Consider the following 12,303-nt stretch of genomic DNA (forward strand, 5'->3'; position numbering starts at 1 on the left):
AAGCCCCAAAGAGACAAACCATTTACCGCATTCTCGACAAATTCAATGCCACTGGCTCAATCCTTAATGCTCCAAAAACTGCTCGACCCAAAACAGTCTGTACAGAAGATAATAAACTACTTGTTGCTGAAACATTTGTTCAGAGTCCAAAAAAGTCCACAGAAGAGCCTCTTTGGAATTGGGAATTTCACGAGCTTCTATCATGCGAATCCTGAAATCTATTGGGTGGAAAGCTCATCGTCCACGTCTAATTCATGGTTTATTGGAGGATGATCCAGACAGGCGGTTGCAATTTACTGAGATTATGCTTAACGAAATTGAAGAAAATCCAGTAATTTTAGATAACATTATGTGGAGAGATGAAGCTTCTTTCACATTATCCGGCCATATTAACAGACATAATTGTATTTACTGGTATAATGAGAACATGCATTTAACATTAAAGCAACAACTAAATGAGCCTGGTGTCAATGTTTGGGGTGGTATTTCAAGTTTTGGTGTTTTAGGACCAATATTTTTTGATGGAACAGTCACAGGAGATAAGTATCTCGAAATTCTAATGAATCAAGTTGTTCCCCAGTTACAGCAACAGCCTAATTCAAATGACCTTTATTTCCAACAAGATGGGGCCCCTCCACATTATTCAAGAGTGGTCCGCGAGTATCTGGATGAAACATTTCCTAATAAATGGATTGGCCAAAGAGGCCCACTTGATTGGCCGGCACGTTCACCAGACTTGACCCCAATGGATTTTTTCTTTTGGAGAGTACTCAAGGACAAAGTTTATAGTCGAAAACCAAAAAGTGTCAGTGATTTGAAAAGTTACATAAGAGATGCATTTCAAGAAATTATTACCCAAAGAGACTTGTGCAAAAAAGTTTGTCGAAGCGTAAGAGGCCGACTTCAAAGCTGTGCAAATTGTAATGGAAAACAGTTTGAGCACCTGCGTGGATAAAATTTAAGGGCTTTTGTATTATTGTTCAGAATAAAATGTAATTGTCAATGTTATGCTTGTGTTAGTAAATATAATTTTATATATAAATCAAAATAAATGTTATTATTTTCTGTCCACCTACTTTTGGACCACCCTGTATATACACTGCTCAAAAAAATAAAGGGAACACTCAAATAACACATCCTAGATCTGAATGAATGAAATATTCTCATTGAATACTTTGTTCTGTACAAAGTTGAATGTGCTGACAACAAAATCACACAAAAATCATCAATGGAAATCAAATTTATTAACCAATGGAGGCCTGGATTTGGAGTCACCCCGAAAATTAAAGTGGAAAAACACACTACAGGCTGATCCAACTTTGATGTAATGTCCTTAAAACAAGTGAAAATGAGGCTCAGTATTGTGTGTGGCCTCCACGTGCCTGTATGACCTCCCTACAACGCCTGGGCATGCTCCTGATGAGGCTGAGTATTGTGTGTGGCCTCCACGTGCCTGTATGACCTCCCTACAACGCCTGGGCATGCTCCTGATGAGGCTCAGTATTGTGTGTGGCCTCCACGCGCCTGTATGACCTCCCTACAACGCCTGGGCATGCTCCTGATGAGGTTGTGGATGGTCTCCTGTGGGATCTCCTCCCAGACCTGGACTAAAGCATGCGCCAACTCCTGGACAGTCTGTGGTGCAACGTGACGTTGGTGGATGGAGCGAAACATGATGTCCCAGATGTGCTCAATCGGATTCAGGTCTGGGGAACGGGCGGCCAGTCCATAGGTTCAATGTCTTCATCTTGCAGGAACTGCTGACACACTCCAGCCACATGAGGTCTAGCATTGTCCTGCATTAGGAGGAACCCAGGGCCAACCGCACCAGCATATGGTCTCACAAAGGGTCTGAGGATCTAATCTCGGTACCTAATGGCAGTCAGGTTATCTCTGGCGAGCACATGGAGGGCTGTGCGGCCCTCCAAAGAAATGCCACCCCACACCATTACTGACCCACTGCCAAACCGGTCATGATGAAGGATGTTGCAGGCAGCAGATCGCTCTCCACGGGGTCTCCAGACTCTGTCACGTCTGTCACATGTGCTCAGTGTGAACTTGCTTTCATCTGTGAAGAGCACAGGGTGCCAGTGGCGACTTTGCCAATCCTGGTGTTCTATGGCAAATGCCAAGCGTCCTGCATGGTGTTGGGCTGTGAGCACAACCCCCATCTATGGACGTCGAGCCCTCATACCACCCTCATGGAGTCGGTTTCTAACCATTTGTGCAGACACATGCACATTTGTGGCCTGCTGGAGGTCATTTTGCAGGGCTCTGGCAGTGCTCCTCCTGTTCCTCCTTGCACAAAGGCGGAGGTAGCGGTCCTGCTGCTTGGTTGTTGCCCTCCTACGGCCCCCTCCACTTCTCCTGGTGTACTGGCCTGTCTCCTGGTAGCGCCTCCAGCCTCTGGACACTACGCTGACAGACACAGCAAACCTTCTTGCCACAGCTCGCATTGATGTGCCATCCTGGATGAGCTGCACTACCTGAGCAACTTCTGTGGGTTGTAGAGTCCGTCTCATGCTACCATGAGTGTGAAAGCACAACCAACATTCAAAAGTGACCAAAACATCAGCCAGAAAGCATTGGTACTGAGATGTGGTCTGTGGTCCCCACCTGCAGAACCACTCTTTTATTGTGTCTTGATAATTGCCAATAATTTCCATCTATTGTCTATTCCATTTGCACATCAGCATGTGAAATTGATTGTCAATCAGTGTTGCTTCCTAAGTGGACAGTTTGATTTCACAGAAGTTTGATTTACTTGGAGCTATATTCTGTTGTTTAAGTGTTCCCTTTATTTTTTTGAGCAGTGTATATTATATATTCCATGTGTTGGAATTGGAGATGTATATACCATACTCTTACTATGATTTCCCCAATAACCGGTCTAGTGGTGGAAACAACCGCAGCCTCATCCATCACTCATCAGTCAATTGCGTAATTGTCCTGACGATTGGAGGCAGTGGAGTTGCGTCCCCTGACAAAGTGGTGGCGGTGGAGGGATCTGCGTGATCTCCCTGCTGTTACCCGTGACAAACTGGTGGAAGTGGTGGGATCCTCTCAGTTGTCATCTTTGACACTCTGCAATCAATTACCGTATACAGTTTTTTTTTTCGAGACCCCTATAGTAACTGGCTGACACTCATTACATGTGATATGCACTGACGCTGATTGACAGGAACACTAACACTGCCGTCTGCAAATGAATCCGACTTGCTGTAAACATTCAGATAACACGGCTGAAAGCATTGAGCCACAGTAAGATGGATATTTGTTACAGGCTTCTCCTCTCTATCACAAATGACACAAGCCATCGAGGCTACTTACACCAGCCATGCATTTACCTGACTGCAAGAGCTGCACAAGAGGAGGAAAGGAGACGATCAGGAACCCCACAAAGAACAATGGTGATATCAGAGGTCACCTGCAAAACAGTAACGTCCTGGAATAAGAAGACACTGCATATTATATACTTACAAAGTATCTGCAAAAATCTTCCAAAATCCAACAATTTCAGTAACATTATTAAAAAAATTAAGTGCGGTTTCCCATTGTACTATGGTAAGGTAGGATTGGGTCTAGTTTAGTACGGTAATTAAAGGGGTAATCCAGCTTCATTCACTTCTGCATCGGGAGGTTAGCCGTCATATCTACTGAGACGTGCTGAGACCAAATGCGTGAGCTGCAGGTATAATGCACCTGTCCTATTACCAGTGATATTCTGGCTATGCGGTTCACCCTGTCAATTTATTGTGTGGATTTTCACTGTGGAGTCCCCCTTTGCAATATACATTACATGCAGATTTTGATGCTGATCTGCAGTGGATCAATAGCAAAATGTGCAGTAGACACTTTTGTACAAGTGAACAAACCTAATAGATTTTGCCCCCGGTAACGTATGCATTATATATAGACGGATATAACTATAAATGCTCATATAGGCACAAGAGTAGAGTACACGTACATCAGTGCATAAATAAAGGGGTTGTCCAGGACTTGCATATTAATAAACTATCCTTAGAATAGGTCATTAAGATTAAGATTGGTGGGGTCCAACTCTAGGCATCCTCAACGATTAGCAAAGGCAGCTGTTCGGTAAGGATGACCCCCCACCATTTTGATATTGATCATCTATGTTAAGAATAAGTAGTCAATATAAGTCCTAGACAACGCCTTTAATTTTACACCTGGGTCTGGGTAACCTGGAGGACCCAGACAGGATGGGCGGTGAGAGGCTGGGGAACTTCTGTGACAGCTATGGCTACATTTTTCATTATCTGTGTGTTTGCCGCTGAAGTTGGCTCCAACTGGTTGGACTACATGCTCCTCTTATGTACCAGTCTCCGGGAAAACAAGAAAGTCATTGTTGCCATTTTAAAAGGTTTTCGTCAATTTCACAGAGATGGAGATATGAGACGGCCATAGAAACAGAAGTCATGAGCTTTGTCTGTGGACACTGGAGTCAGGTCACCAGATGTCTCAGAGGACAGAGAGTCTTTGGGAAATCCTTCTGAGACCAAAGATGAAGTATGAAAGTAGACAGTGCTGCTGACACGGTACTAGCCCGGCCATCGAGTGTGGACAAGGACGTGTCAGGGTTAGATAATCAAACGAAGTGTAGCCACCAAGGAGAATCATTTAATAGTCAGGTCACAAGTATGGAAACCATCAGTACGTGTGGAAGCTGAAGGAAGAGTGAATATGTTATGATGCCTTCACAGTATCATACAGTGAGAGGTCAAATTTATCAGTCCACAACAGTGTCTCCCAACCAGGATACAGCCCCAGGGGTGTCACAACACTCCGGTTAAAAATTTGAGTGGTAGCACAGTGCAGAGTGCTCGGCAGAAAACTGCTGATTTACTCAATTGACTCTGAGATAACTGCTAGATCTGCAGCGAGAAAACCGGGATTTTATCAAAATGGCAAAAAGCTGTAAAGTAAGTGAAACATCGCTGGAAACAGGGTCTCTGCCCCTACATTATGCTGCTCACAGATGGGGTAGCAAAAACCTAAGGACACATTGTCTTTAACATGCAGATGCAAAAAAATAAAGCCGTGGAACCAAATTCGGCTTCCTACCTAGTGCCCTCATGTCTTTGCTAAAATGACGCTGGTGGTCCAATGAAGTCATTGGGCAATGAGCATCATTGAGTAGGATAGAACACCGGACTTCCTGAGGTGAGTGCCTTTTCTTTCTAAATTACAGGGGGTCACAGTTAAGGATGAGGAGGCCCGTGGAAGTTTGGGTTGCCACCGCACCAGGGCAATCAGGAAGAGCCAAGGCTAAGCGCCAGAACTGGCGCATCTAATGGATGTGCCATTTCTGGGGCAGCTGAGGGCTGGTCTTATAAGGCTGGGAAGGGGCCAATATCCATTGCTCTTCCCAGTCTATTAATATCAGCCCGCAGCTGTCTGCTTAGCCTTTGCTGGTTATTTAAAATAGGGGGGACCCCACGTCATTTTTTTAGGATCCCCCATTTTTAATAACCAGCTAAGACAAAGCAGACAGCTGGGGGCTGATATTAATAGACTGGGAAGGTCCATGGATATTGGCCCCTTCCCAGTATAATAAGACTTGTCTGCTCTAATTAAGACTTCAGTATGCCTCCTTATTATGATGAACTGGATTTAGCCTCAGTGTTAGGCCATGTTCACATGTTCAGTATTTCACATCAGTATTTGTAAGCCAAAACCAGGAGTGGGTGAATAATGTAGAAGTGGTGCCATGTTTCTATTATACTTTTCCTGTGATTGTTTCTCTCCTTATTTTGGTTTACAAACACTGATGTAAAACACTGACGTAGCCTTACTTTCAGATTTGGGTTAAGTTTTGCTTTCAAGATCACCATTTAGTCAGGGTGAAATCGACAGCAATTCAGCAGCAAATTTGCATCCAAATTTGCATGTTATGACGCGCCCCCTGGGCCAGTGTTGTTTGGGGGATACCCGGAGCCGGATCAGATGGGGGTTGTAGTCTCCGAGTGGCGGTGACCCGGTCCGTGCCCAGGGTGTCAAGCTCAGTGTGTGGCAGTCCTACAGATGTTGCTGGATGTTCTTTAGTGTCGACTACGCCACCCGTTGATTTGCGGTCAATACGGCCGCCGCTGCAGCAGGGTCCGCTGAGGCTGGTGGTGTGTGTGCAGCTTCTGGTAGTATAACCCCCAACGGGAGGGGTATAGCCTCAGGGGGTCAGTTGTAGAGGGTGGTGGTTGTGGTGGTGCAGTGAGGATGGTAATAAGACTCAGAGTCGGGCTGTGCAGTTCAGGGTTTTTACTTACTGCTGTTGTGCTGGTCACTCCGGCCTTGAGTGACCGCCCGAGCCGTGCTGCGTCCACCAGGTCCTGGACTCGGCCAACCCCCAGGTAATTCTGGAGCGTGATCCTGAGCTCCCTTTCTGACGTTCCTTTTCTCTGGCCTTCCCCACCAGGGATCCACTTATGTCCGGCTCCCTCGGGCCTCTTGTTGGTAAAACCCTTGTCTCTGGGTTCCCTGACCCTATACTCGGTGTGCCTTCGCAGTGGATTTAGTGGGGGGTCGTGGCAGATCCTGCCCACAACCTCCGGTCTCTGGCTGAGGATTAGTGCCCTCCACCAGCTTGGGATCCGGTACCCTTGTGCCAACCCTTCACCCTTCTGGTTGTATTTGGGCTCTTGGGGTTCCCTCTTCTTCCCCTCTGGGTCCTTTTCTTCTCCTCTCTCTCTTCTTTCAGGACTGCTTGACCCTCTACAAAAGACTGACTGGTAACTGTCTGCCTGTCTGACCCTGATCTAAGATGGTTCCCACCTTATATACTCCCTCTATGTGTGAGCTCAGGTGACCAGCACCCAATGAGCTCCTAGCATTACCCAGACTGCTCCCCCTATCTGCCCCTACACTACTGGGATGTTCCACCCCCCTCCCACTCCAGCCAGGGACAGACACTGTCGTACCTGCACATATACCTAGTGGGAGCACCATTGATCTGTCCCCCGGAAATGGGATGTATGTAGTGCATGCAGCCTACTGAGCTCAGTTCCACACTCCATCCTTACCCGGGAGTGGAATATCACACCTCTGGCTTGAGGTGCAATACCCCTGTAGCAGCCGAATCCTCAGGGTGCTACATTCCCCCCTGGTAGACCACAGCACGTCCTCGGGCTGTAAGAGAATAAAAACATCAAACATACAAATTTTCATAACAACAATAACATATAAAACATTATATATATATTAACACTCTTGCTCCTCCGGCCACGGTGCAACTTGTGACCGGGAAAGTGCGACAGTCTCTTGTAGAAAAACGGTTTCCTTATAAAACCAGTAGGGGGCGCCTTAGAAAGCGCAACTATATACAGGGGGAAAGTGGCCGCTCTCAGTCCTCGGCCAGGTATAAGGAAGGAATGACTGCTCTCAGTCCTCGGTCAGTGGGATTAAGGGACATACGGGTAACAGTTTACACTTGTCCCAACGGGGACATATTTAAAGCAGCAACAGTTCACTGTACCCCGACGGGTAACTATTTACAGTCTCTTTACCGTACTTTAACGACGGCGTCCTCCTGCTCCTTCTTTGTCTTCAGACCCGTCCGGGTCCTCTTGCTCCTCCTCACACCGCAGCTCCTCCTCCGTCAGGCGATGCACATGGAGGGCGTAGGGTCCTTTGGCACACTTGTGCCGGGTGAACGTGACCTCGTCCCCTACGTACAGGTCACGACCTCTGTGTCCCTCCGGCAGATGGCTTTCTACGTCTCTGCGGGTTACAAAGACATCGCCGGGGGTATGATGGTCTCTTATGAAGCCCCACCCATGCTGCAGGTTGAATTTAATCACAGTCCCGGTGGTACGGGGACCATGAGCTGCACGGGGGTTCCTCCTGGTCCGGCTCTTCTGCCCTGCGCTCTGTTCCTGCAGCCGCTGCTCACGGATCCGCCTCTCTTTCCGCTCTTGCTCAAAGGCTGCCAACTGCTGGCGGCAGCACTCCACTCGCTCTGCTGCAGCTGCCCGCGTTTCTTGAGTGAACCCCATGAGGTCTCCTTCGGTGGGGTCCCACTCGAATTGTGCTTCTTCTAGCGGGAGCGGGGTTCTCCTGACGGGCTTCGGAGCCGGAATCAGGGGCTCGCACAGGGGCCTTGCTCTTTGGAGTTCCAGTTGGTAGTACTCCTGGGGCCATACAAAGGGCTGCCCATCCGGGCACGTGTGCTGGGCAAATAGATCTTCGCCCAGGTGCGGCACTCGAGATGTTGAGGGCGCGTTGATGGTAGCGGCGCCCGGGTTGACCAGGCCTTGCGACCAGGCTTGGGGCACCCTAAAGGTAAAGGGCACCGTAAGGACGGCGGCGCCCGGGGGTACTCGGCCCTGCGACCAGGCCGGTGGCTCCGCGGAGGTAAGGGGCGCTGTTGGAATTGCGGCGCCCGGAGGTACTAGACCTTGCGACCAGGCCGATGGTATTTCCTGTTTGGTCGCGCTCAGGGTCGAGGCGTGTGACGTCACAGGGGTCGCGGCCGCGGCTTCTACTTGAGGCCTAGTCCGGCACGGTGACGATGCAGCGACGGGCACGGCAGGGGGAATTTCGGGCTCTGCGACGGGGAGCTGGGGCAGGCACGCGGTTTCTCGGCTCGGGGTAGTGACGTCCCCTTTACCTGCCTCCATCTGTTCAGCTCCCTCTTCGGCGCCGTCTCCGGCCTTCACTCCTCCTGCACCATCCTCAGAGGCGGTCTGTCTCCTCGTCTCGGGTGGCGTGCTCCGCTGACGGGTTCCGGTCTGCTGGGCCATCTCACGGCTCCACTCCGTCAGCGTGTCTTGCTGCACCTGGGCCATCCTCCGTGCGAGGCCCTCCAGCGCGGTCTGTGCACACTCCCGGTCTCGGGGGAGCTGTGCTAGGATCTCCACTAAGCCTAGTGGGGTTGTTGCTTGCAGCAGGCTCCTGACCACTGGGTCGGTGCTGCCTGTCTCTCCCTCCATCTCCGGGTACGACTTCTCCGGAGTCCTCTCCAGACTTCTTGTCTCCGGGTGCGCTCCCTCCAGACTCCTCCAGGCTGCACCCATCTTCGCTCTTTTGTTCCGTCTCCGCCCACATTGAGGGTGGTCCCGGGGCAACTTTGTGATTGTCAGTTCCAGGGGCAGTTCTCTCACGCTGATGGACACTTCCAACATCACAGTCTCTGTTGGTGGGCGCGGTTTCCGCTTTTGGCGCCATTCTTCGACCTGGCCCACGATGGGAGGTGGCCTTTTGCCACCCTCTGGCACGCCCATAATGGCGTCCGCTCTTCCAAGGCGGGAAATCTTTGGAAATGGCGGGAATCGTCTCCCAGTGGCGGGAAACTCCATGGATGGCGGGAAAAAGCTGCAAATGGCGGACAACCGGCGGGAAACGACCTGTGATGGGGTCCGTTGGCGGGGACCCTCCGGAACCGGCGGGAGACTTCTTTTTGAGGTAACGGTGAACTTTTCTTCAGGCATGCAGTACCCGGTTGTTGCGGGCACGTAATCCTGCCGACTACGCCAAAGTTGACGCGCCCCCTGGGCCAGTGTTGTTTGGGGGATACCCGGAGCCGGATCAGATGGGGGTTGTAGTCTCCGAGTGGCGGTGACCCGGTCCGTGCCCAGGGTGTCAAGCTCAGTGTGTGGCAGTCCTACAGATGTTGCTGGATGTTCTTTAGTGTCGACTACGCCACCCGTTGATTTGCGGTCAATACGGCCGCCGCTGCAGCAGGGTCCGCTGAGGCTGGTGGTGTGTGTGCAGCTTCTGGTAGTATAACCCCCAACGGGAGGGGTATAGCCTCAGGGGGTCAGTTGTAGAGGGTGGTGGTTGTGGTGGTGCAGTGAGGATGGTAATAAGACTCAGAGTCGGGCTGTGCAGTTCAGGGTTTTTACTTACTGCTGTTGTGCTGGTCACTCCGGCCTTGAGTGACTGCCCGAGCCGTGCTGCGTCCACCAGGTCCTGGACTCGGCCAACCCCCAGGTAATTCTGGAGCGTGATCCTGAGCTCCCTTTCTGACGTTCCTTTTCTCTGGCCTTCCCCACCAGGGATCCACTTATGTCCGGCTCCCTCGGGCCTCTTGTTGGTAAAACCCTTGTCTCTGGGTTCCCTGACCCTATACTCGGTGTGCCTTCGCAGTGGATTTAGTGGGGGGTCGTGGCAGATCCTGCCCACAACCTCCGGTCTCTGGCTGAGGATTAGTGCCCTCCACCAGCTTGGGATCCGGTACCCTTGTGCCAACCCTTCACCCTTCTGGTTGTATTTGGGCTCTTGGGGTTCCCTCTTCTTCCCCTCTGGGTCCTTTTCTTCTCCTCTCTCTATTCTTTCAGGACTGCTTGACCCTCTACAAAAGACTGACTGGTAACTGTCTGCCTGTCTGACCCTGATCTAAGATGGTTCCCACCTTATATACTCCCTCTATGTGTGAGCTCAGGTGACCAGCACCCAATGAGCTCCTAGCATTACCCAGACTGCTCCCCCTATCTGCCCCTACACTACTGGGATGTTCCACCCCCCTCCCACTCCAGCCAGGGACAGACACTGTCGTACCTGCACATATACCTAGTGGGAGCACCATTGATCTGTCCCCCGGAAATGGGATGTATGTAGTGCATGCAGCCTACTGAGCTCAGTCCCACACTCCATCCTTACCCGGGAGTGGAATATCACACCTCTGGCTTGAGGTGCAATACCCCTGTAGCAGCCGAATCCTCAGGGTGCTACAGTTACACATGAGAATTCTGAGCTGGATTTGCTGCAGCCTAATCCATGATGTAAAAATACGCTACAGAGATGTACTTCAGAGGTACGTGCCCTGTTGGACCCAAACTGTAAACGCACCAATTTCACCTGCAAAGAGCTTCCAAGAGCAATTTCCAGAGAACCCATTTAACCCCAAAATAAACGGTGGATGCTCCCACATAAATCTGACGCGTTTCCTTAGATAGGTCAGTATGCACCAATATTTTGCAGCAAAAAATGGTGCATGCCATTAATAAATGTAGATTATGTGATTCCTCTTTGCAAACCCCCTTCTGATGTCATTTTGGAAAAAGTTGCAAAAAAAGATCAACAACATGCAACACATTTTGCGCTTATATAATTCACTTTTATAGTGCAATTTCCATACACTTTCTTTAGTAAATCGCCTCCAGTATTTTTTAAAAACTATGAAATCCGATTTCTTTAGATGCAATTTCAGGGATATTTCTGGAACTAATCGTTAATTAAAGCGCCCGCCATGGCGTTAGAACTGTAATATGGCGACTCGTGAACTGACGTCAGCTCTTGATACCCATCTAATGGATGTGTGGTCCTGCAGCGCTTGGTCTGTGAAATGTCGGACTATTGCGTGTTTTTTTTCAATGCATGGTGCGTTTTCGACTGATTGCCGTTATAACATGTGATGACATATGACAATACAATGTCAATGATAAAAGCTTTTAGTGGTGGGAAGAATTCAGCCAGCGGAGGCCCAGGGACGGGGTGTCCACCCCTCCTCCTAACCGCAGCCTATTCATACAGCTCCGCCGCCCTTTCATAAATCAATAGTGATAGATGGCTAATGGGAGAGCGCTTAGGATTAATGTATGTAAATGGACAGCAAATCTCAATTTAACACCAGTGCTTTGTGCAATAAAAAGGTAGTGACAACACAAACCAGGGCTGGATAGGACTCCTTATGTGGCAGCCGCTTCAGTCTGCACTGCTGTCATTCTCTGTTTGTGGGACGGCTGTCATTAATATCTTCCGAACTCACAGTCTGGAATTAATTTTTTAGTTTTCTGCTTACATTTTTGTCAAAAAACTGAATGCAGAGTGGAGACTTATCATGCAGCCTATGCGGGCTTAATAAAGGGGTCTGTACAGTGTGCTGCATACAGGGGCATGGTAGGGGGTATGATCCAATCATATATGTATTATATCACAGGACAGAGTATCACATTCCTATCTTCTCTGAAATGACCTCAGGAAAAAGAAATACTGGCAGCTAATCTTCCGTAACAGACAAAACCTTAACAAGAGCATGACCACAACAGCGGAGGCAAGAGTGTGGCCAATAGCAGTGACAGCCAGAGCATAGTCATAGCAGTGACAGCCAGAGCATAGTCATAGCAGTGACAGCCAGAGCATAGTCATAGCAGTGACAGCCGGAGCATAGTCATCACAGTGACAGCCAGAGCATAGTCATAGCAGTGACAGCCAGAGCACAGTCATAGCAGTGACAGTCAGAGCATAGTTATAGCAGTGACAGCCAGAGCATAGTCATAGCAGTGACAGCCAGAGCATAGTCATAGCAGTGACAGCCAGAGCATAGTTATAGCAGTGACAGCCAAAGCA

This window comes from Phyllobates terribilis, unplaced genomic scaffold (genome assembly GCF_046119375.1).
Source record: "Phyllobates terribilis strain yellow unplaced genomic scaffold, ASM4611937v1 Scaffold_12__6_contigs__length_324123572, whole genome shotgun sequence".
NCBI lineage: Eukaryota > Metazoa > Chordata > Amphibia > Anura > Dendrobatidae > Phyllobates > Phyllobates terribilis.